We start from the raw sequence: 27,659 nt of genomic DNA, 5'->3' as shown, positions 1-27,659 counted from the left end.
TTCTATCCATCCAACTTTGACTTTTGTAAATGTGTTATTTGCATAGGTGACCCAGTTGAAAATATCAAAGCCAGTGATTATATGCCCTTTGTCATCAAAGGAGATATTTTCTCCAGCACTGTTCATAAAGGATGTACTTCTTATAAATTTGTGGAGCTAAATTGGAGAAAGAGAATTATTCTGGGAGAACCTTCATAATAATCCTAACACACTTTAAAACTAAGATGAATAATTTTGGGGGAGAAAATCAACTAAAGAATGGAAAAAGAGAAGGAGAAATCATTGAAGTCAGTTACCTAGGCAGAGTAGTGACACCAACTGAAATTTTTTGTAGATATATTTGGAAGACTAATTACATTTAATGTACTAGAAACTGTTCTGGTTTAGTTTAGTTTAGTTTATTGTCATTGCACCTCCTACAATGAAATCAAACACTATCTTCAGTGCTTATCATAAGCATGAAAATAAATACAAACACACATCTTTCATATGCCTCAAATTGAACTGAAAACCCCCAACTCTGCACCAACATTGCACTATGTAGTAGAATTCAAAAGAGCTACTGCCCTGGGATAGAAGCTGTTTTTCAGCCTATTTGTGCTTGTTTTTATTATTCTGTACCATCTGCCAGATGGTAATAGTTCAAAAAAAGGTTGCTCAGGATGAGATGTATCTTTGAGAATGTTTTGAACATTTTGAAGGCAGCAGGAGCTAAGATCTTCCAAAGAGGGAAGAGGGCAACCAATGATTTTCTTGGCAATGACGCTAACCCTCTGGAGTGCTTTCCTATCTGCCACTGTGCAATTGGCAAACCATACAGAGGTGCAGTACGTTAAGATACTCTCTATGGTGCAGCAGTAGAAGTGTGCTGTATTTCCCTCTTCTTTAGGGTTTATATCATGTAACCAAAATGAGCTATTTTTCATCCAGTTTTGACAATGGAAACTTTACAATTCAAAACTAATAATATATTGATAGAGAATGGTTATAATAGGTTAACAAACAAAATATTTAAAAGTATTATGATAAACATTACATTTCTCTTCTTTTATATTTCTTTCCTGATGCTTCTGGGAAACTTTTTGTCCCTATATCTTTTCTTCCCATATTTAACTATCTACACTATCTCCTTCCTGCTAGAGCAGGGTGGTAGACTAGAAAACCTCCAAGATCATTTCCAACTTTATTATTCTGTTTTTGCTCAACCTTGCTTTGGAAGATACCTGCCAGGCTTTTTCTTGTCTCATGTTTTTCATCTTTGCTCTTTCTTTTGATGTGGAAGAAGTCATTGCACACAAAGCATGTGCCATAATGTAAACCGCATTGTAGATGCTATAGCTGTGACCAGACAGGTTTGTGTCAAACAGGGTCACAGGTAGACTTTCCAGTTTTTCCTCTCCAGTGCAAATCTGCACCCCTCTCTTTTTTAGAATGGAATTTGGGAAATCACAATTAAATGCATCTTGCCAGAAGATTCTGATAAAGCCATCTTTATTTTCTGAAAGGGGGTTTCTTTTGTTCAGAAATTTCTGGAATCCCTGGGGGTAATTTGTATGAACAGCAAATGAGAATGCTCCATGGAAAAAATGTATTTCCCAATCTCTTTGAATTCTAGAAGAAGCAAAATCCATCTGGGCAGTCATAATCAACACTCGGCTTTCAATTTTTACATCATAAAATTTCAAGAATTGGAAAAGTATTCTTAGGACACTAACAGTTTCTATTTCACCTTGTATAATAACAGTATTGACAGTACTTCCTATGACAATGCGTGAAGTTGCAAACCATGCCATTCCATTTTCAGCAATGTTACTGGAAAAAGTTATTCTGGGCATTGTTTCTAAGAAGTCCACACAGACACCCTTCCGAGAATATAAGGGAAGGATATGCTGTACAAAAAAATCTCCATTGTCATCATTATAAGCAATCACACCAATCCAGGTCCATTTCAAATGCAGTAGTAACTCAACAATCCCCAAATAGTGGTGGGTCACATTGGGAAACATCTGGTGAAAATAATCTTCTTTGACTTTGTCATTTATTGTTGGAGAAGACCCATATAAGATCTTGGGGGAAAAACGTGGGAGGAGGACAGACAAAATCAAAATGAATCTTCTCATAAGTTTAGTAAAAAGACAAACTATTATAAATGGTTTCATTTTTTCTATTTCATATTTTCTCTTATATATTTTTCTAAACAGCCTATGACAAATTTCCACACATGCTTCAGGAAATAGGATGTATTCTTAAGACCTTTGGCTTTCAAACAGCATTGACTGCAATTTTATGCATAAATTTGGACTTTCTAAAGTTTTTTTTCAAAAACTCCCAATTAATGTTTCTCAGACAAATATAGAATTTATGTTGACATGTAGATGGACTGTTGCAAATTGTCCTTCCTTAACAAGGTTAAATTACCATTGGATTTCCCCCCATAAAAAAGGTTGTTGCAACTCAGTTCTGTAATTCAGATGGTATCATTCCGTCTGGGGTCACATGTCTGCATTGAGGACATTGGGCAACCAATTCATTATTACAGCTGATTGTAGTAGTCCATGTTCACATGACACAAGTTACAATGTTACTTGCAGGAAACTGATTGACCCAACTGAATTTACAGCTGTTGTAACTTAGGACAAAAAATATCCAGGATCCGCTACAGTCACAAACTGAGGATTACTTGTATTCTAATTTAATATAAATACGAAAACATGTGCCAGATTTTTCAGCACCTGTACATTGATCAACTACTTTTTCAATGTTTCAGAAACACATCATCAATCCACTAATAAAATTTCCATTCTCTATCTCCCGTTTACAAAAATACCTTAACTACAATGACACTCAATATTTCAAACCATTTTTTACCTGTGGAATCTTGTAGGGGCTCAAGATGTTTGTCATGTGGAGTGAGGCTTCAGAAGTAGGTCCCCCAATGACTCCCATAATTCCATTCTGAATATCACATTTGTAGTTAGGGATGAATTTGTCCTGAGTGGTTAGAAGTTCCATTGAGGCAAGATAGGTCCACTTTGCCAAAAAATAGCTGTTTAAGATATGGAAACCCAAACTGACATTGGGTAAGAGTTGAGTATTCTCATTGAGTTCCTTCACAGCAAATACCAAGGCCAGGATGTGCTGGTAATTCTGAGTGAACATTCTAAGTTATGGACAATAGATCTTATTACTAATTCTATCTTGACACCATCATTTTCGTAACTGGCTTAAAAATAAGAGACTAACTGTATGGAATAGGTATGAAACATACTATGTAAGAAATACAAGCCAATGGATGAAATTCATCATAAAAATATAACAAAATGTTCCAAATATGAAAAGACAAAACACAGATATTGCTTTTCTTCATGTGTAAAACAATTGGACACAGTCTTCTGTTAAAGCAGGAGAAATTGAGATAAGAATATATAACTGCTCTACAGATTTTTTAAAGAGTAAAATAGCAAATTTATATGAAACTACCTGTCTGGAAAGACTTGAATTAATTGAAAGAGAGCAGAGAGGATATCAATGTTTTAAAAAATGAAAAGGAAATAAGATAAGACAATCATGCTGGCTTCTACATGTGATTCAAATAAAAATGAAGAAGAGTTTTATAATATACTGCAAATCAGCAGATATTAAAAAGGGAGAACCAAAAATATTATATTTTGCTTTCTCTTTTCTTTTTGCATTCTTTTCTGCTTATTAGGTTGTTTATTTTAATATTGTAAACTTGCTTTGCCCAACTCTTTTTCCCTATTAATATATAATATACAATATAAAGGATATCTGTATTTTTGATTATGTTCATTATATTCTAACTTTATATACATATATACAGGAAAAGATTAGATTAGATGAGAGATGAGAGATGAAAGAGAGAAAGAGAAAGAGAAAGATATACCATTTTCCCCCAGATAAATATATTTCTCCTAGAGTTGCATTTAGTATATTTTTCTTTAGTGGTTTTCAGTCTTTTGAACTAGAAGATAATTTTTATATTATATGTGATTATGTCTAACATTCATGCTAGGAGATGATAACAGGAAGCTTCTGAATGCTGAAGATATTGTCATACCTTTGCCAATTTTCAAGAAAAATAAAAAAATAGAATTTTTTTTATATTGCAAAGTACTAAATAAAATCTGCCATCTTCTTCTCTTTTTTATCTAATTTGGAGCTCTGGATTAAACTCCTACATGAATGTTACTACTGTGAAATCTATCAATCTAGACATATAAAAGAGGTATTTTATTTTTCAGCCTAAGCTACTTACAAAAGGCCATCAAAAGTTTCGTCAGAAGGTGGTTTCTGAAATGTTACTGGACTTGAGAAAATGTAGACTTGAGAGGTAATGCTAGCGATGATAAAATCCCCAGGCTGGTAATACTTGTGGACAATAGGCAGAGGTGCCTTAATAGGACACTTAGACAGAGGAATCTTTCTCTGACCATAAAGTAAAACTGCTAGGACTATCATGAGTGCCAAATATAACATGATGTTAACTGAAAAGTCTTCCTGCTTTATTCCATTTAGTCTAACCCCTCACTGATTTTTTTTTAAATATTGGTAATTCACATGGCATTACTCAGCTGATTAAAAGCCAGAATCATATAGGATCAACTACCAATAAACTTAGTAGTGTAGTTTTGCCTGTCTCATCTCTCATGAAAGGGAACATGAGATCATTGTTCATAGCAAAACAATGAGATGTTAGAATACTTGATTGTCCTTTTTATCCTCCTATCCTGAGGGAATGTTCATGAACCAGGAAGATTCTGTATGTCATAAATTATGGTTACTGCATAATTGCAGTGTGATGGGGGATTATTTACAAATTTTGAGTGCCATTTCTCTTGAAAAGTTTCAAAACTCCACATGTTGATGTTTATGTCACCTCAACTGACATCTTCTCAATCTAGCCTCTTTTAATGATTTTAACAGCAAACAATAGGCCAAAGGAAGAAGCACAAGGTGTATTATGACTCACAACAAAATAAAACCAGGACAACTTCTGGTTTTCCAGGCTTCGGCGGTGGCAGGGATCCACGATTCCACGCGGTTCCTGCTGCACTCGCTGCCTTGGTGCCTCCGATCCAGACGGATTTGGAGGATATAGCTGCCCCGTAGAGGCAGCTGAAGATAGGGGGATCTGGACAGGGGTTTAGGGGTGTTGCAGACCCCCTCTCCAGCTGGCAAAACCCCCTTTTCCCAAGGCGGTGGAGCAGCGGTCAGCAATGGCCGCCACAAAGAAGCCTGCAGCTGGACAAGATCATGCAGGTAGAAGAAAATGAAAGGTTTTTTTTGGCTGAACCGGGATAACGAGGAACCTTCAAAAACCTGGAAATTTGATTTTTTTGACTGCTACATTGTTTCCCAGAAAGATTGCAAGCGGCGGAAGGAAGTTTTGAAAGGGAAAGTTATTTTTTCTCACTCTCCTTCCCTATGGAAATAGCTGATGGAAATCTGAAAAACCTGCTTGGGCATAGAAGGTAAATAAACCTAAAAATTAAAGCCAAGGGGATAAAAGATTTTGGAACATTGGAATTTAAAATTAAATTTTACTGCTATAAGTCGGAAGGAAGAGGTAAAAAACTTATTCTAAGATTCCATTGAAGAAGACTGCTTGGAGTTTATAAGACTAAGAAATAAGTGGCAATAAGGCTTCCAAAAAATTATTTTGAAATTGTAATTGAACTTTACTCCAGAAAGAGAAATTAAACAAAAAAGAAGAAGAAGAACGTGTTAATGAAACAGTTTGTTCTGATTTGGACTGCTTTGTGACTTTGGGATCTTTGGTAACTATTTGGTAACTATTTTTTGAAAGACTAAAAACATTGGGGTTGCTTTTTTAAAAAAATAGAAAATGGCACTATCTGTAGAAGAACTACAAATGGAATATCAAAAGTTACAAGAAGAGGAGCGAGAAGGCAAGGGCTCTTCTGGATCTATTTTTCACTTTTTGGAAATGGCGATTTTTACTTACCAAGAAATACAACAACAAAAGGACTGGGATGAAGAAGAAGAAGAAGCCATCTTTAATGGACAAAAAGTCATAGTTGAGGAAAAGAAAAAAGGGGGAGTGAAAATGGAGAATTCAGAACTTAACAAAGCAACCAAGAAAGGGAAAAATAAGATGAAAAATCGATATAATGTCAGAAAGCAACAAAAAAGAGAAACACAACAGAGAGAGAAGATTAAGAGAGTGGCATTTGAGAGATGGGGGGGCAAAAAGATTAGAATTGATAAGAAAGGGAGGGGAAAAGGAAAGAGAAGGTTTAAAAAGATGCTAAAAAACAGATTTTTTTTCAGAGATAAAAGGGTAAAAGTTATATATATATAACTCAATTCCTTTTCTATTTTTGTTTTATTATTCTGAAATGTAGTATTTAGAATGTACTAAGCAAAATCAGCGTGGAAAGTATGTATTATTTCAAGTGGTAAATTTAGGGGAAAGATAGAAAGTTGTCATGCTTCAACCAGTGATTACAGGAGAAATATTGTATTAGAAAGAAAAGATAAATAGATGATTGAAAGAGAACGGACAAAGGATACAAGTATAATTATTTAAATTGAGACAAAATAAATATAATAGAATTAAGAGAGGGAATAGAGGAGAGAAAATATATACAAAATACAGAATGCTAAATAAGATATGAAATAGTATATCAAGTGAGCATGAATTTGATTTATGTCTGTACAAAAAGAGGTAACCCGGGGTGAGCCGCTTTCCAAAAAGAAGTTTTATGTTTTGTGTTTTGTTTGTCTATGTCTGAATTAATTAAATTTTAGAAGAATGTAAGAAGAACATTGGAAGAGAATAATGAAATTGTAAATAAGACAGATGGATATAAAGAATATATATAATCTAAGGCAAAAGAAATATAATTGAATAGTAGAAGGAAAGGGAGAAACAAAGAGAAGTTGGGATAAGATATGAAGTTGAATAGATAAGATAAATATATATATTAAATTGTGTTTGTATGGAAATGTGATAATTTGGAATTATTCTGTCTTTAAATAAGATGTTTTATTGGTTTTTTCAGAAAAGATACCTTATGTTATTACATTCTACGTTTAGTTTGTCTATGTATTGTTTCTTAAAAATCAATAAAATTTGTTTAAAAAATAAATAAATAAAACCAGGACAAATGGAAATGAAATAAAAAACAAAAGACCTACCACTGTGGAGAATAAACATTTCCATTTGCAATACTAAGCAAAATTTGGTGAGTTTTAATATAGAACAATTTTCAAATTTTTAATATGTGGGTAATCTCAGCTTTCCTGGACTAAATATTAAGTATCTGAATTATCAAGGTCATATAAAATATGTGAAATTGTTCATGTTTAATTCCCCATGTCAGTAATAACTATGGTCTTACAAGAGAAACAGGGCATATACACACCACAAAATGTTTTAAAAAGGAAAAAATATCTGGTCTTCATAATATTTACTATTTTTCACCATGTACTATTGTGAGAAGATGAAGACTGACTTCATAATCAAGTGGGAAATTATTCTGAGCTACTATCACAACACTGATGAACTTACATGAAGGAAGAATATCCTTGCTTTTCTATGTTGGTTTTAAGGTTTGGGGACATACCCTGAATCAAGGATTAGTAGAAGGTTGATATGGTCTGTTTGCATGCCTAATAACTCCCATGATTCAAGGTAGCTTGGTTAGAAGCAGAGCAAACATCAATGAGATGACCAGGAATTTGCCAATGTAATTTTAATATTGAGGTAATTTTTCCTCAAAGTTCCTACAGTTCACCATATTTAAGTATTCTCCATATTATTACATAAAACCATTTAGAAGGAAGGAAAAAGATGAAAATATTATTTCAATGGAATAGAAGGTTCATTGTTTATATTGCATTTATTAAAGTTGTTAGGGATAACATTGGTTACCTAACTTAGTTTGGCTAAATATAATATATGTTAGTTAGTTTAAATGTGTGTGTCACTTTAAACTGTAAGCCAAGTATTTGGGTGCGGTTGTAAATCGCCATAAGAGGGAGCAAGAGAGCTCACTGTTCGCCAGTTTTTACTGGAATGCTGACAGAGAAGGATTGATGGTGATTACTGCGTGCGTTTGCTGAGAGAAAAAAGAAGGTTTGATTTTACTTCATATCTCTAACTGCAAAAGAGATTCATCACTGGACTGATTGTTTGTGAGTTGAACGACCTATTTTCTACACTGGACTTTGCAAACTGAATAACCCTCGGACTGTCTGAACTTAGTATATGACATATGGACTGCTTTGACTATGCTATAACTCTTGCTGGAATAAAAACTATTTAATTGCACAGTGTATCTGTCTTACTGAGTGTAAAGCTATAACAACGCTTTATCTCACACACACTCTCTGTCTGCTAGACTGCCGTTGCACGTTCTGCTAGGGTGTTGAATCCCTAATACTGGTTATGGGCCCAGGTGCACAGTCAGTCTAACCAGTATAACAGGCTTGTGAGTGAGAGTTTGTGTAGCAACACAATATTGTAAACAGAAAGCTGTGTTTTTATTAATATAGTTTAATATCCAGATAAAGATGGCAGAAGTCAATCCACAAAGTTTGTCTCTCATATCCAAGCTGGATGGAACAAACTATGTTTCATGGTCTATGAAATGTAGCCTACTTCTACGAAGAGAAGGTTTGTGGGATATAATACAAAACCCACCAGAAATAGATGCATGGGATCTGGAGGATGAGGAAGATGCCCAGAAGATAAAGGAATATCAAGAGAAGAATGAGCAAGCTCTTTGCATAATAGGACTGACTCTTTCTGACCAACAGCTTGTCCATATACGTGGGGAAGAGACAGCTGCGAAATGTTGGGAGAACCTAAGGAAGATTTATGTTCGGGACAGTGTAGGAGCACATATAAATCTTACACGGAAACTGTTCAGAACACATCTTCAGAAGAATGGAGACATGCTAAATCATATAAACTCAATGAAGAGAATTTTTCAAGAACTGCATGAAAAGGAACTTATCTTCACTGAACTGCACCAAGTTTATATCATTTTGTCTTCATTAGACCAGAGTTACGATGATTACGTAACTTCGCTTGAAGTATTGCCAAAAGATAGTTTATCTTTAACTGACATTACTGGCAGATTAATTGAAGAAGCCAGGAGACGGCATGAAAGGGATCGACTCAGAAGTGAACCATCACAATGTGAAGAACAGAAAATATCTCTGTCAGCGTGTACAATTAGAAAATGTTTTAATTGTGGAGCAAAAGGACATTTGGCTAGATTCTGCAAGAAAGCAAAAAGCCAAAGAGCCAGCCAGAATGCTAAAAAGCATCGAAAGAATAAAGAAAGCATAGAGTTAGCCATGTATAGCAACGAAACTGTGAATAGTAATTTATGGGTGATAGATAGTGGAGCATCTCACTGCATAACAAACGATAAGAAAAAATTTGTTAAGATGTCCACAAGTTCACAGCAAATATTGTTAGCTAATGGATGGAAACTTAAGGCTAAAGGTGAAGGTATAGCATATTGCAATAGCATAAGAAAAAATGTACAAATGTTATATGTACCACAACTTAAATTTAATTTGCTTTCGGTGAGAGTTTTGGTTAAACTAGGTTATGTAATTACCTTTAGGGGAGATAATTGCATAATTGAAAAAGAAGATAAGAAAGTGACTGCAACTTTAAGAGGTGAATTGTATGTGTTAAATGATAGTTTAGAGGTGGCTAACACAGTTTATGATAATGTTAAACCTCTCAATGAGTGCATACATCTGTTACACAGACGTTTGGGGTATATAAATTTTAAAATGCTTAAACAAACAGTAGAACAATCTAAGGGTATAAAACTGAAACCTTGCAGTAAGTATTTGCAATGCAATGTATGTAGTGAAGAGAAAAGCAAGGTGATATCGGCAAATAGAGTAAATGGAATCAAAACAAAGGAGCCTTTAGAGGTAGTATTTGCTGATATTATAGGTCCTAAAAAACCAAGTGTGGGAGGTGCTCGATATATTCTTAGTATAATGGACCATTATTCTAGATATGGTTTCTGTTATCTAATGAAAAGTAAAACTGAAACTTATCAAAATTTCTTTAATTGGCTTAAATTCGCTGAAAGGAAAACTAAAAGGAAGTTAGTTACACTTATTACTGATAACGGTACGGAATTTACAAACAATAAATTCCAAGATAAGCTGAAGTTGGCAGGTGTAGAACATAAGAAGTCTGCACCATATAGGCCACAACATAATGCCTTTATAGAGAGACGAGGCCAAACGTTACAGGCAATGGCTCATACTATGATCTCAGATTCAGGATTACCTGATAATTTGTGGGGAGAAGCAATAATGTGTGGGAATCATATACTGAATAATGTGGTTAATTCTACTACTGGTGAATTACCATTCACACGGTGGCATGGCAGAAAACCTGACCTAAGCTACTTGCACACATTTGGAGCACCAGCATGGGTGCATATCCCTACACAACTGAGAAAGAAAGGGCAACATAGGGCAAAAAGATTGATTTTTGTAGGATATGAATCTAACCATAGATCATACAGATTCTGGGAACAAGGTACATCTAGAGTTTACTGTAGCGCTAGTGCACAATTCCTGGAACATGTAGGATGGGAGAAACTGGAACAAGATTCAAGTAAAGAAGTAATTATAGAATCCTACAAAAGGCCAGAGAAAAACAGTAATAAGAAGAGAGCAATTAAAGAGGAAGTAAAGGAAGAGCATATAGGACCAGAGCAGAAAGAAATGCCAGAACAGGAAGAGGTAGATAATCAGGAGCAGGTAGAATATGAAAATCCACCTGTAAGCCCTGTAATACCTAGACGTTCTACACGTGTAACTAGACCACCTGATAGGTATCAAGCCAGTATAGTTTGCCAAGTGAGTAAAGTTCCTACTAGTATAGATGAACTTAGGATGTATCCTGTAAAGGATCAGGAGAATTGGCAAAAGGCAATGGAAAAGGAGTTAAATTCATTAAAGGAAATGAAGGTTTATGAAGAAACCAAATTACCTCCAGGTGAAAAGTCCATTAGTTGCAAATGGATATTTAAGTTAAAAACTGGTAAAAATGGGACTGTTACCCATAAGGCAAGGTTGGTAGCTCAAGGATATAATCAAACGGCATGTGATTATGATGAGGTATTTGCACCAAATTTAAAGGCTACAACTTTAAGAGCAGCGTTAGTGTGGGCAGCTAAGAAGAATTATATAGTTAACCATTTAGATGTGGAAACTGCCTATCTGCATGCACCATTGCAGCACACTATATATTTAAGAAAACCAGTAGGTATTAAGGATGGTAAAAATAATAATGACTATTGGAAACTGAATAAGAGTCTCTATGGATTGAAACAATCTGGTTATGAATACAACCAATATATTGTAAAAGAGCTAAACAATATTGGATTTAAGGCAGGTTTAGCTGATCCATGTTTATTTAAGAGAAAGACAAATGGAAAGGTATCATTATTATTGTTGTTTACAGATGATATTGCTTTAATAACTAAGACTAATAATGAAGCTAGTGAGATTATATCATTATTAAGTAAGAGAATAAAATTAAAGCATTTAGGAGAAATCAGACAGTATTTAGGATTGACAATAGACAAAACCAATAGTGGATTTAAGATATCACAAGTAGATAAAATATACCAATTGCTCAAAATGTATAAAATGGAACTGTGTAAACCGGCAAAGACTCCAATGAGTCAGGAATTTTGTCGTACTAATACTCAGAGTTCAAAATTTGATAAGACTATTTATCAGTCATTAATAGGTAGCTTATCATATATAAGTAATTGGTCAAGGCCAGATATTGCATATGGAGTTAATCAACTGGCAAGATTTAATGCTGAACCAAATGAACGTCATTGGCAAGCGCTAAAGCGTATATTAAGGTATCTTAAGAAGACAATGCATTATGCATTGTATTTAGAGCCAAAAGATGATTTGATTTTGAGTGCATATGCTGATGCTAGTTTTATAACAGATATAAAAACAAGAAAATCAACTTCTGGTATGGCTATACTATTAGGTAAAACACTGATTAGTTGGAGGTCTGTTAGACAGCAACATATTAGTATGTCCACAATGGAGGCAGAATTTTCATGTTTATCATTACTATGTACTGATATAATTCTGTATAAACAGTTATTATTAGATATGGGAGTAACTGTTAAGAATGCCATTGTTGTGTATGAGGACAACCAAGCAGCAATAAGGTTGGCTACAAATATTGCTGTAAAGACTAGATCTAAGCACACTGACCTTAGATATTTGAATGTTAGACAATCTGTGAAGAATAGTCTGATAAGATTTGAGTACTGCATAACTGAAGAAAACATTGCAGATGGATTTACAAAAGCCCAAGGTGCAGTAAGGCACAAAGAGAACTGTGAAAAATATGGGTTGAAATTGTAAATAAAGATATATATTATGATGTTACCCAAAAGGGGAGAATGTTAGGGATAACATTGGTTACCTAACTTAGTTTGGCTAAATATAATATATGTTAGTTAGTTTAAATGTGTGTGTCACTTTAAACTGTAAGCCAAATATTTGGGTGCGGTTGTAAATCGCCATAAGAGGGAGCAAGAGAGCTCACTGTTCGCCGGCTTTTACTGGAATGCTGACAGAGAAGGATTGATGGTGATTACTGCGTGCGTTTGCTGAGAGAAGAAAAGAAGGTTTGATTTTACTTCATATCTCTAACTGTAAAAGAGATTCATCACTGGACTGATTGTTTGTGAGTTGAACGACCTATTTTCTACACTGGACTTTGCAAACTGAATAACCCTCGGACTGTCTGAACTTAGTGTATGACATATGGACTGCTTTGACTATGCTATAACTCTTGCTGGAATAAAAACTATTTAATTGCACAGTGTATCTGTCTTACTGAGTGTAAAGCTACAACAACGCTTTATCTCACACACACTCTCTGTCTGCTAGACTGCCGTTGCACGTTCTGCTAGGGTGTTGTATCCCTAACAAAAGTAAGGGTAGATATCCCTGGGAACATATTTTTTTCACTGGTTTCTTTGATGGTCCAAAGTAGGAGAAATTAATAACTGTCTAAAGCATTCAAAAGGAAGAAGAAATTTCCCATGACTTGCAATGGTTTCATGCTGGATCAGTTCCACTTTTTAAGTGGTCTTTGGTGAATGTATCTTTATAGAACTAGTCATGGAATTATATTTCTTCCTTCTTGCCTCTTATTAACTGTTTTTTAGTATTCAGATCAGGCCTTAGTAGAATGACAAAGCATTCGGGGGAAAAGATGCAGCCCAGTAACCCTGCACTGGAAGATAATATGGAAAAGATCTCCACAGCCACCATGTATTTTCCCTTGGTGCTCAAATATGTCGGAAAAAATGACAACCAAACATTGCAGAAACACAACAGGCTGAAAAAGATAAACTTGGTCTCATTAAAACTGTCTGGTAAATGCCATGCTTGGAAAGCCACACAGAAACCAACAATGGCAAGGAAAAGCAGGTACAGCAAGACAGAGTAAAACATGACAGTAGAGCCTTCATTACCTCCCAGGATGATTTCTTCTGCCACTAAGTTCATATCAGCATCTGGATATGGGGGTGAGGTTACAAGCCATATAGCACAAATAGTGATTTGAATGAGGGAACAAGAAACAACAGTGTAATTATCTAATGGTTTGCCTAGTAATTGCCTCATCTGTGTACCTGGCATTGAAGCCATGAAAACTAAAATCACAATGATGGTTTTGGCCAATATTCAAGAAATGGCTACTGAGAAAACAATCCCAAAAGCAGTTTGTCGCAATAGGCAAGTTACCTTTTCAGATTTTCCAATGAACAACAAACTACAAAGGAATGAGAGCACAAGGGAGATGAGAAGAAGGTACGTGATATTCTGGTTGTGTCCTGGTATTTGATGAAGATCCCAAGCACCACAGTGGCAATGCAAGCAAAGACAATTGCTGTAATGGCCAAACTGATACCTAATGTGTCTTCATAAGACAAGAAAACTATCTGCTTTGAAAAGCATGAATTATGGTTGTTATTTGGATACTGTCCTTCTGGGCATGGCAAACAATCCTCCATATCTGTGAAAATGAATGAATGAATGAACTAATGAATTCATAAATTACTATTATTATAATGTAGAAGATACCATATTAATGAAAACATATGTAATGTTGAAAGAAATAATAATTTAGTACAATAAGCTCTGGTTTAATGCTTCAATTGGAGGTTCCCTGGGTGTTTTGAAATTATTAGCTATGGTAAGGAACTTAACTAGGATTAGTTAGTTAGTTAGTCTACTTTATTATCATTGCACCTCGTACAACGAAATCAAACACCATCTTCAGTGCACATCATGACCATGACCATGACCATGACCATGAAAATAGATACAAACACACATCCTTCGCTCTCCACACATTGAACTGAAAACCCCCAGCACTAACACTGTACTATACAACATTTTATGCAGAATTCAAAAGAGCTACTGCCCTGGGATAGAATCTATTTTTCAGCCTATTTGTCCTTGTTTTTATTATTCTGTACCATCTGCCAGATGGTAATAGTTAAAAAAAGGTGGGGGGGTGTTTCCCAAGATGAGATGGATCTTTGAGAATGTTTTGAACTTTCTTAAGGCAACGGGAGCTATAAAGCTCTTCCAAAGAGGGGAGAGGGCAACCAATGATCTTCTGGGCAATGACATTAACCCTCTGGAGTATTTTCCTATCTGCCATTGTGCAATTGGCAAACCCTACAGAGGTGCATTAAGTTCAAATACTCTCTATGGTGCAGCAGTAGAAGGTCACCAGCAGTTTTTCATTCAGTTGTTGTTTTCTGAGAAGCCTCAGGTAGTCTAATCTCTGCTGAGCCCTTTTGACCAGTGCTGCAATGTGAGCACCCCAGGTCAGGTCCTCTTTTATGGTAACATAATTAACTGTTTGATTAATCTACTAATGTATACAAATTAGAACATGCATATTTACTGGATAGAGCAGCACAATTTTGACTGCTTAGGGAAGCACGTGCCTTCAGTTAGGAAGTTAGGGCAGAACTTAAAAGGCAATGCTGATTTTAAGAAAATGAGTAGATAATATTTCAATAATGTAATTTCTGTTAAACTTCCTTTATTTGGCAGCGTCCATGCCTTCTTCCTGGCATTTGTCTGGTTTTTAATCAGCATTAATTGGCTGGATGTCTTGTGGCTGAGATTACAAGGTTCATTGTTCCTGGGAAGGTAATTAGGGAGGAAATAAAATACTTTCCTTCATTTCAGTCATCCCAGCATAATTAAATTATCTCTGACATCACATAATATATACAGTAACACTGAATTTATCCCACACAGGTTTTCAAGGAATGATTAGTATTTTAAATTAAAGAAACCTTACCTTTCTGACTTGTAATCTTCCCTTTTGGACATGGAAAACACTTATAGCAGCAAAAGGGTCTTCCTTCTATTTTGGCCCTACTAAAACCAGAATGGCATTTGTCATTACAAAGGGAATGAGGTCTTTTCTGAGTGCAGAAGATGAAAAATAAAGGGATCAGTTTGGTAGTTTTGCCATGCATTGATCTTACTGAATACAGAACCATGTTCTAAATGCATTAGAACAGAATAGAACAGAACAGAACAGAATAGAATAGAATTCTTTATTGGCCAAGTATGGGACATAGAAGGAATTTGTTCGATGCAAATGCTCACAGTGTACGTACATAAAAGAAAAAATACATTAATTAAGAGTCAAGAATCAAAAGGTACAACACTTAATAATAGTCATAAGGTACAATAAGCAATCAAATCATACTAGGAAACAGTCAATATAGATCAAAGTTACAGTCATACAGTCACAAGTTACTTGAAGGGAACTCAGAATGAGACATTTTCATATGACTATAGTATTTATCAGTGTCTGTATGGTTTTTCGTTCTCATGGCAAGGATTTACAGGGTACTGTACATCTTGGATAAAATAAAATATATCTAATAAACCATGAATTGAAGTGCAGTGGACAGGGATTTAGGTTCAATTTATACATTGGTCACTTATTTGAGTCAGTAGTCTCATTCTACTTAATATGAAGCTCAGCTTTTTCAGAATAGCACAGAAATATTTTATGATTGTTCTCCATTTTTTTATACCAACCTAGCCTAATCCCTGAAGTTTGCACATACATCTACTCCAATTCTCAATTAGCGTTTTAATTACATACACTAACACTTCAGAGCAATTTCAATTCAAACATGACTTCACTTTCTGAATAGGGCTATTGTCGTTACAGTAGAAACAGTAGGTCTTCTGCCAGAATACAGAGTCCTTGACTTAAACTGGTGACTTGATGGCCATTTTAAGTTATGATGGACTTTTTAAAAGCTACTTATAACTGTCATGTAAGTTATTAGAGTCACATGAATCTAATTTGGGTGATTTGGGGGTGATTAGCAACTTGTTTACCTGCAACCAGTTGCAGCATCCTCTGATTACATGACCAAATTTGTACCTTTTTCATTGGTTTCTGATGGTTCTTTTATGTTCTTTTTTCTGGTAAAAAAATGCCTTTGGACATGTTGTATCAAATCAAATGTTTATTGTCAATGCACAACAAATTGAAAAGTTTGATTTTTTTTAAAAAAAATGAAAATTAAATTGTATTTGATTTATGATGACATTGACATGCTTTACTTCCATTATAAAAATGGTCATAAAATCAAATCTGGTCAGGGGATGCCTCTTCTTAAAATTAATATTAAAATCCAGGCCTATTGTGATTGTAATTTGAGGACTATCTGTAATTAGACTGTGGATTAAATTATCCTGAAATATATGCAAAGTACTATGTATAACCTTCTAGGCTATACAACAGAGTCCCTTAAAATGTTGGCCAGTTTTGGTGAGAAAGACTTAAGCAGCATAATACTCATCTTCTGAAATTGTTCAGAAGATTGTCAAGATGCTGTCAACTAATTGCACATTAAAGTAGAGAGCACATCCCAATTCAAAATGCAAATGCAATTACCTGAGTAATTGCAACATTGCTGCAATTGAAGAAAAAGGTCACATTTTTGACTATTTGAATATAGATTAAAGTGTTTCCAAATCTGGACCAAATAAATACCTGGTTAAATCTTCTAGGCCATACAATGGAGTCTTCATGAATGTTGGGTGATTTGGAAAAGAAAGAGTTTGGCTCTAGCCATCCAACTTTGACTTTTGTAAATGTGTTATTTTCATAGGTGACCCAGTTGAAAATATCAAATCCAGCAATTATATGTCCTTTGTCATCAAAGGAAATATTTTCTCCAGCACCATTTATAAATGAGGTATTTCTTATGAACTTGTGGAGCTAAATTGGAGAGAGAGAAAACGATTCTAGGAGTACCTTCATAATAACCTAAGACCAGTTAAAACTAAGATAAATGATTCTGAGGAGGGAAATCTACTAAAGCAGAAGAAGGAGAAATCATTCAAATGAGTTTTCTGGGCAGAGTACTGATATCATACCTGAGAGGTGTGGGAGACATATTTGGGAGATGAATTACTTTTAATTTACTACAAACTGTTCTGTTCAAGTGTGCTGTGTGTCAAGTCTGAAATTGACACTGTGTTTCTTCCTTCCTCATGGTTTGAAACATGCTACCAAAATGAGCTATTTTGTATCTGATTTTGGAAGTGTAAGCAACAAATAAAAATAATAACATATTGATAGAGAAAGTTTACATGGTGTTAATAGAAACATATATATATATATATATATATATATATATATATATATATATATATATATATATATATATATATATATATATATATATAAAACATACTCAAAATAAAACAAAATAACAAAATAAAAAGATTATATATCTGCAAATATCATCTCCTTCATTGTCATGACAAAGTGGCTTGCACAGCTCAAATAAGCTATGAGCTAAAGCATTCAGGACAGATCACAATGGAGAGTTCTGACAAAATATGGTCCATTGGAGAAAGAATGTCAACCCACTCCAGTATCCTTGCTAAGAAAACCCCATGGACCATATCAAAAGGCTAAAAGATATGACACCGGAAAATAAGCCCTTCAGGCTGGAAAGTCTCCAATATGCTATGGGGGAAGACTTGAGAGCAATTACAAGTAGATCCATAAAGTGTAAAGAGGCTGGATTAAAGCTGAAAGGACACTCAGTTGTGGACATGTCTGGTGGTGAAATGATAGTCGGATGCTGTGCCGAACAATTTTGTATAGAAAGCTGCAATGTAAGATCTGAATCAATGTAAGCTGCATGTGGTCAAGCATGAGATGGTAAAATTGAATATCAACATCTCGAGAATCAGTGAACTAAAGTGGAAGGGAATCAGCTAATATACTTTTGAGTATAGTGTGGAGGTGATGACTAGATTTATGGGATTGGATCTGGTAGACAAGTATTATGGATGAGATTCATAACAATGTACAGCGGGCAGCAACTAAAGCCATCCCTAGGAAAAAGAAATGAAATGAAACACAGTGGCCATATAAATAACTGAGGAAAGAAGAAAAGGTAAAGGAGAATGGGAAATATATACCCAACTGAATACAGATTTCCAGGACAAAGCATGATTAGATAAGAATGCCTTCTTAAATGAACAATGCAAAGGAATAGAAGACAATATAATGGGAAAGATTAGAGATCTCTTCTAAAGAAATTAGAGCTATAAAGGGAACATTTCCTGCAAAGATGGCACTATAAAAGCAAAAATGGGACTTAACAGAAGCAGAAGGGATTAAGAAGATATGGCAATAATATACAAAACAACTATACTGTACCAGAAATATTTTAATGTCCCTGATAACCACATTGGTGTGATTGCTGGCCTCAAGCCAGGCAGTCTCTATTGTGAAGTCTAGTGGGCCTTAGAAAGCATTACCAACAACAAAGCTAGCTGAGGTTACAGGATTCTAGCTGAGCTCTTTAAAATCTTAAAAGATGATGCTGATGACAAGAGTGCAAAGGTTAAAATGAAACTCATCATTAAAAAAAATTAAGATTATGGCATCTGGTTCCATCATTTTCTGGCAAATAGATTGGGAAAAAATGAAAGACAGATTTTATTTACTTGGGCTCCAAGATCACTGCAGATGGTGACATGAAATTAAAAGGCATTTGCTCTTTGGGAGAAAAGCTATGGCAAAACTAGACAGCATATTAAAATGCACAGACATCAGGGGTCTCCAAACTTGGCAACTTAAAAACTTGTGGACTTCAACTCCCAGAATTCTCCAGCCAGCTATGTTGGCTGGAGAATACTGGGCGTTGAAGTCCACAAGTCTTAAAGTTGCCAAGTTTGGAGACCTCTGGTCTATATAGCCAAAGCTATTGTTCTCCTATGTATCGCTCTGAGTGTTGCACCATAAAGAAAGTTGAGCGTGAAAGAATTGATGCTTTCAAATTGGGATATTGAAGAAGATTCTAGAGAGTCCCTTGGACTATAAGAAGATCAAATCAAATAATGGAAATCAACTGTGGCTGTCCTTTGGAAGGTCAGATAATGAAACTGAAGTTCAAATGCATTGGCCACCAAATAAGAAGTGAAAAGTCATTGCAAAAAGACCTTGATGATGTTCCCATCATTCAGATTGAAGACAAAAGAAGAGGATGGCATAGAACGAAATAGATTGATAGTGTCGGCAATGTTTTGTGCATTGGTTTTGTTGGACTCTGGGAGATAGATAGATGACTTTTGTCTCAACATAGCCCATACAAAAATAATCACAATGATTTTTGTAATCCCCAATTATAACTTCAAAAAAGGCAACTATGATCCTATAGACAATGATCTCTCATGCCTTGATTGGCGATTTCTATTCACTGGATGCAATAGTGTTGAAGACCATTACAACATATTTTTTACTTGAAGTCAAAAGAGTCATCAAACTATATGTACCAATAACAACTCTCAAAAGAAAACAAAAAAACAGATTACCCATAACAATAAGGAAACTTCAATCCAAAAAGAGATCACGCTGGTGGGAAAACAAATCTGGCCACGTTGCCAACTTCAAAAGCCGATACAAAAATTTATGCCAACAGATAAAGACTGAGTGCACCAATTATCACATTAAACAAGAGGAAAACCTTCTACGCACCAATTCCACCCGCACTTTTTTTAATTTTGTAAACAACAAACTTAAAGACTCAATGTCCATCCCACCCCTGATAGGACCTAATGGTAAAGACTGCAATGATGACACCATTAAAGCCAACCTCTTTAGCACATTCTTTGGCTCAGTATTTGTAAACAGCAATGGATCATGCCCAGTATTTTCTAGCTGAACCACAGAAAACTACAATGATCTAATACATATCGATTTTACAGAAGACAATGTTGAATTCCTCTTGTTTAATGTGATAATTGATGCATTCGGTCTTTATCTGGTGGCATAAATTTTTGTATTGGCTTTTGAAATTGGCAACGTGACCAGATTTGTTTTTCCGCCAGAGTGATCTCTTTTTGGATTGAAGTTTCCTTATTGTTATGGGTAATCTGCTTTTTTGTTTTGTTTTGGGAGTTGTTGTTGGTACATATAGTTTGATGACTCTTTTGACTTCAAGTAAAAATATGTTGTAATGGTCTTCAACAGTATTGCATCCAGTGAATAGAGATTGCCAATCAAGGGATGAGAGATCGTTGTCTATAAGATCATAGTTGCCTTTTTTGAAGTTACAATTGGGGATTACATCATTGTGGTGATTTTTGTGTGGGCGTATGTTGAGACAAAAGTCAATCATATTGTGGTCACTGCTGGAAAAGTGTTCTTTAGTTTGTATTCCATAAATTAAATTCAAACTATTGCAGAAGATGAGATCGAGGCAGTTGTTTAGTCCAGTGTTGTTGGTTACTAGTTGTTCCAGTCCCAGATTTGTAATAGCATTGTAGAAGGTTGTGTGTATTATTTCAGTTGTACAATCATTTAGGGTCCAGTCAATATGAGGTAGATTGAAATCGCCAAGAAAGATAAAAGGTTATGGGCAGGATGCAGCCCATGTTAGTAATGTATTTAGCTTGTTTAAATGTTCGATGTCATAATCAGGTGCTCTGTAACATAGTAAGAATCGAATTGTGATATTTAAGGATAGTTCACAGATGATGGTCTCAGGAAGAGCAAGCTCCTGGGTAACTTGGATATTTTTTAGATATAAGGACTTTTTATAGAAGATAGCAACACCACCTCCTCTACGAATTTCACGATCTGATCGGTAAACATGATAGTCTCTTACTGTAGTAATGGAGTCAGGGAGAGATGCATTGAGCCATGTTTCACAGACAAATATAATGTCGAATTTAGCCATATTTAGTAGGAGGAAAAATTCAGGTATTTTATTCACGAGGCTTCTTGCATTGAGTAGTTTGCATTTAAGGCCAGCAGTAGTTGGAATTGAGGTAGTTAGGGGCGTGCATGCCTAGTCTTGGGTGATGGTGGATCGGTTGAGGTAGGGTTGTGGTTGAGGGTTAAAGCTGAGTTGCGGGTTGTGTGGCTTACTTTTGATACAGTCAGCATGGTAGTCAATGTACAGGTCCTTCTCTCCATTGTCTAGACGTTTTTTGAGTTCAGTGCGGAGTACACGGGAGCGGGCACATTGCTGTATGGTTAGGTCAGGGCGACAACGGAGGTTCTTATGGTTGGTGTTGGTTTTGGCGAGTGAATTTATAGTGTAAATGAATTTACGTTTGCTTGATTCATTTTTGCAAATGACCCTGCACAAGCGTGGGGCCACAGAGCCGTCTCTGTTTTTGAGCTCTCGGCCAATGCGGGAAATGTCAAGTATTTCATCAGCGGAGATGGTTGATGCTTGATAATCACTGATGATGTTTCGGACAGTTGTGATGTCATCATTGTCATTGATGTCCTCTAGACCAAATAAGATGGCGTTTGGACGTTTCCGTTCACGCTCAACAGCTTCTCTGATGAGGATTGGGATATCAATATTTGTCTGGGTTGTGTTTATTTGTGGATTGGGTTTTGGATTGGGTTGTGGTTGTTGGGTAGAGATGTGGTTAGTAGCTATTGGATGTTCAGGTTTTTGCGTTGTGTCTTTTTTTTTCAAGGTTGGATATTCTTTCTTTTATGGCGTCCAGGGATGCTATTATGGTGTTAAGGGATGTTTCAATGGTTTCAATGGTATCAACTCTTTCCAACAGATCCAGTTTGGGTTTGCATGGTTTGCAGAGATATGGAAACTCATTGGATGATTCCAGGTATTGAATAAATTGCTTGGTTAATCCCAAGCAGTCATGATGAGCGTATTTTTTACACAGAGAACATTTGATGGAGTTTTCATTATCCTTTAGATTTTTGTAGCATTTAAGGCATGTGCAGGAGTCTTGTGGTTCATTGGTGGGGATTATCTTCTCTTTAGGTTGTGGTTTGGCATTGGATTTTCTTTTTGGCATGGTAGGTTTGTTAAGATAGTACGTTGATTGAATTAATTAAAGGAACAAAAAAGAAAACCTTCTAAGCACCAATTCCACCCGTGCTTTTTACAATTTTGTAAACAACAAACTAAAAGACTCAAGGTCTATCCCACCCTTGATAGGACCTGATGGTAAAGACTGCAACGACGACACCATTAAAGCCAACATCTTTAACACATTCTTCGGCTCAGTATTTGTAAACAGCAATGGATCATGCCCAGTATTTTCTAGCCGTACCACAGATAACAACAATGATCTAATACATATCGATTTTACAGAAGACTATGTTGAAAAAGCACTACGCAATCTAAAACCATCTCTATCTATTGGACAGGATGGAATATGTGCCTACTTCTTAAAAAAGCTATCCACTGCCATAGCCAAACCTCTAAACATAATCTTTGAAAAATCTTTCAGGACCAGCTCCTTGCCTAACCTATGGTCACAAGCCACAGTCATCCCCATCTTCAAAAAGGGAGACCCAAGCCTAGTTGAAAATTACAGACCAATCTCCTTATGCTGCGTCACCTGTAAAGTCATGGAATCAATTATTAACCAATCCATCATCCTCCACTTAGAGACAAACAACCTATTCTCCAATAAACAATTTGGTTTCAGAAAAAAACTATCTTGTAATCTGCAACTCTTACACTGCAAAAACATATGGACGACACAACTCGACCAGGGCAAAGCAATAGACGCAATCTACATAGACTTCTGTAAAGCCTTTGATTCAGTGGTACACGACAAACTACTCCTAAAAATAAAATCCTATGGTATCTCTGGACAACTGAATAACTGGATAGAAGCATTCCTGGCAAAAAGACAACAAATGGTCAAAATTGGGAGCGTCCTATCAAATTCTGTACCTGTCAATAGTGGTGTCCCCCAAGGCAGTGTTCTAGGACCAACTCTCTTCATACTCTACATAAATGACCTCTGTGATCATATTAAGAGCAATTGCGTTCTTTTCGCTGATGATGTAAAGCTGTTCAATACCACAGACAATACTGCTACCCTACAAAAAGATCTTGACTATGTATCAGAATGGTCAAACAAATGGCAACTTCAAATCTCAACAAATAAATGCTCTGTCTTACATATTGGCAAAAAAAATCAGAAAATAAAATACAAGCTGAATAGTCAAGATCTTGTTGATGACCCAAGCTCTGTAAAGGACCTTGGAATACTCACCTCTAATGATCTAAGTGCTAGAGCCCACTGCAACTACATAGCCAAAAAGGCATTAAGAGTTGTTAACCTAATCCTACGTAGCTTTTTCTCTGGTAATATCACACTACTAACCAGAGCATACAAAACATTTGCTAGACCAATACTCGAATACAGTTCATCAGTCTGGAACCCACATTACGTATCTGATATTAGCATAATTGAGAAAGTCCAGAAATATTTCACAAGAAGAGTTCTCCACTCCTCTACTCATTGTAGAATACCTTATGCCACCAGACTTGAAATTCTAGAACTAGAAAACCTTGAATTACACCGTCTTTGGTCTGATTTAAGCATGGTATATAAAATCATACATTGCAATGTCCTACCTGTCAATGAATACTTCAGCTTCAACCATAACAACACAAGAGCACACAATAGATACAAACTCAAAGTTAACCGCACCAAACTTGATTGCAGGAAATACGACTTCAGCAATAGAGTGGTCAATGTCTGGAATACTCTACCCGACTCTGTAGTTTCTTCCCCAAACCCCAAAAACTTTAACCTTAGACTGTCTACTATTGACCTCACCGCTTTCCTAAGAGGTCTGTAGGGGGCATGCATAAGCGCACCAAAGTGCCTACCGTCCCTGTCCTATTGTTTCTCTTATTCTTCTTTTATTTTTCTTATATGACCCATTTCATGTATTCACAACTATGTATACACTTATACTTATTATCTTGTAAACAATTGGCAAATCAAATAAATAAATAAATAAAAATAAATAAAAAGCACTACGCAATCTAAAACCATTTCTATCTATTGGACCGGATGGAATATGTGCCTTCTTCTTAAAAAAGCTAAAAAAGCTCTAAGCATAATCTTTTCAAAATCTTTCAGGACCAGCTCCTTGCCAAAACTATGGTCACAAGCCATGATCATCTCCATCTTCAAAAAGGGAGCCCCAGACTATTTGAAAATTACAGACCAATCTCCTTATGCTGCATCACCTGTAAAGTCATGGAATCAATTATTAACCAATCCATTATCCTCCACTTAGAGACAAACAACCTACTCTCCAATAAACAATTTGGTTTCAGAAAAAAACTATCCTGTAATCTGCAACTCTTAAACTGCAAAAACATATGGACTACACAACTCGATAAGGGCAAAGTAATAGAGGCAATCTACATAGACTTCTGTAAAGCCTTTGATTCAGTGGTACACGACAAACTACTCCTAAAACTAAAATCTTTTGGTATCTCTGGAAACCTGCATAACTAGATAGAAGCATTCCTGTCAAACAGACAACAAATGGTCAAAATTGGAAATCCTATCAAATTCTGTACATAGTGTCAATAGTGGTGTCCCCCAAGGCAGTGTTCTAGGACCAACTCTCTTTATATTCTACATAAATGACCTCTGTGATCATATTAAGAGCAACTGTGCTCTCTTCACTGATGATGTAAAGCTGTTCAATACTACAGACAATACTGCTACCCTTCAAAAAGATCTTGACTATGTATCAGAATAGTCAAACAAATGGCAACTTCCATCTCAACAAATAAATGTTCTGTCTTACATATTAGCGCAAAAAAAAAAAAAAACAGAAAATAAAATACAAGCTGAATAGTCAAGACCTTGTTGATGATCCAAGCTCTGTAATGGACCTTGGAAAATTCACCTCAAATGATCTCAGTACTAGAGCCCACTGTAACTCCATAGCCAAAAAGGCATTAAGAGTTGTTAATCTAATCCTATGTAGCTTTTTCTCTGGTAATATCACATTACTAACTAGAGCATACAAAACATTTGCTAGACCAATACTAGAATACAGCTCATAAGTCTTGAACCCACATTACGTATCTGATATTAGCACAGTTGAGAAAGTCCAGAAATATTTCACAAGAAGAGTTCTCCACTCCTCTACTCATTGCAGAATACCTTATGCCACCAGACTCGAAATGCTAGACCTAGAAAACTTAGAACTATGCCGCCTTCGGTCCGATCTAAGTATAGTATATAAAATCATACTTTGCAATGTCCTACCTGTCAAGCTACTTCAGCTTCAACCAAAACAATACAAGAGCTGGTTGTCCACTAAGACTCCAAGATCCCTCTCACAGTTACTGCTATTGAGCCTGGTTTCACCCAGTCTATATGTGTACTTTTGGTTTTTCTTGCCTAAGTGTAGGATTTTGCTTTTCTCTACATTGAATTTCATTTTGTTAGATACGGCCCAGTGTTCTAGTCTGTCAAGCTCCATCTGGATCTTGAGCCTATCTTCTTGGGTGTTAGCTATTCTGCCAGCTTAACATCGGTTCCCCTCATCTAAGTTATTAATGAAGATATTGAAGAGTACTAGGCCCAAGACGGAACCTTGTGGCACCCCACTGCTTACTTCCCTCCATGTAGACTTAGACCCATTAAGGACTACTCGTTGAGTATAGTTTGTCAGCCAGTTATGAGTCCATCTAGTGGGGGTGCTATCTATTCCACTTTTTTTTAGCTTACTAAGAAGTAGGTTGTGGTCTACTTTGTCGAATGCTTTGCTGAAATCTAAATATATTATGTCCACAGTATTTTACTGGTCTACTAATTTAGTCACTATGTTGAAAAATGAAATAATATTGCTTTGGCATGATCTGTTCTTAACAAACCTGTGCTAACTGCTAGTTATTATGTTACTTGTTTCTAGATGTTGGCAGATCTGTTTTTTTATTATGTTTTTCCAGTATCTTCCCAGGTAATGATGTTAGGCTGATTGGTCTATAGTTTAATGGGTCTGGTTTTTGTTTTTTTTTTTCCTTTTTTGAAGATGGAAACCACATCAGCTGTTTTCCAGACCTCTGGTAGTTCCCCGGTGCTCCAGCATTTTTGAAAGCCCCGAAACTACCTACAACTCAATTTTGGTATTCTGATGGTGTCACTGCCTCCACAGTCACATGACTGCATTTCTAGCATTGGGCAGCCAAGTCACTTTTACATCTCATTACAACATTCTACAAACACGCGGCACAATTTACAATGTTTCTTACTGGAGACTGGCCAGTTACAGTACATATGTGCCTCAACCAATATTTTTCATAACTTATGACATGAATTCCAGGAATAAGTCAAGGACTACCTGTATTTTAATTTATAAGTACAAATAAGTGTGGCAACCTTTTCAGCATCCAACAATAGATTGGCCAACTACCATTTCAGTGGTTAATAAATTACATTACCAAACAAACTAATAAGATTTCTATTTTCTATCTCCCATTTACCAAAGTACCCTAAACATCATTTTATATCTTATTTATACCTGTGGAATCTTGTAAGCACTCAAGATGTTCATCATGTAGAGAAAAAGTTGAGAGTTGGGTCCCGCAATGACTCCCACAATCTTGTTCTGAATATGACATTTGTAGTTAGGGATGAGCTTGTCCTGAGTGGATAGAAGTTCCATTGAGGCAAGATAGATCCACCTTGCCAAAAACTAGCTATTTGAGACGTGGAAGCCCAAACTGACATTGGGTAAGAGTTGGGTATTCTCATTTATTTCCTTCATAGCAAATACCAAAGCCAGAATATGCTGGTAATTCTGAGTGAACATCCTAGGTTATGAGCAATAAATTCCAGATTACCACATTCTTTAGATCTTATCACTAATTCTATCTTGACACGATCATTTGCATAGTTGCCCCTTGAAAATAGAAGGCTTATTGTATGGAATAAGTTTAAAAGATACTATGTCAGATATACATTAACAGCATAAATTCACCCCAATGGATTAAATTCACCATCAATGCAAAACAAAATGTTCCAGAAATTGAAAGGACAAAATGCAGATATTGCTTGCCTCCAAGAAACATTTATATAAATAACAGGGCACCCATTTCTGTTAAATCAATGGAAATTGAGGCAAAAATATACAACAACTGTACAGAGTAAAAAAATAAAGTGAAATAGTAATTTATATCAAACCATCTGCCCTGGAAGATTTGGATTTATCAAAAGAGAGCAAGGAATATATTAAT

General features: G+C 35.7%; 1 pseudogene; it reads right to left on the bottom strand.

Moving 5' to 3' along the window:
• Nucleotides 1-13,206: 13,206 nt before the first annotated feature.
• On the bottom strand, nt 13,207-13,979 carry LOC148129255 (vomeronasal type-2 receptor 26-like; annotated as a pseudogene).
• Nucleotides 13,980-27,659: the final 13,680 nt, after the last annotated feature.

This window comes from Notechis scutatus, chromosome Z, assembly GCF_049901735.1.
Source record: "Notechis scutatus isolate UNSWTSFEM ecotype Mainland chromosome Z, rNotScu1.2, whole genome shotgun sequence".
NCBI lineage: Eukaryota > Metazoa > Chordata > Lepidosauria > Squamata > Elapidae > Notechis > Notechis scutatus.
The sequence above is the reverse complement of the archived record's forward strand: the minus strand, read 5'-3'. Positions and strand labels throughout refer to the sequence as shown.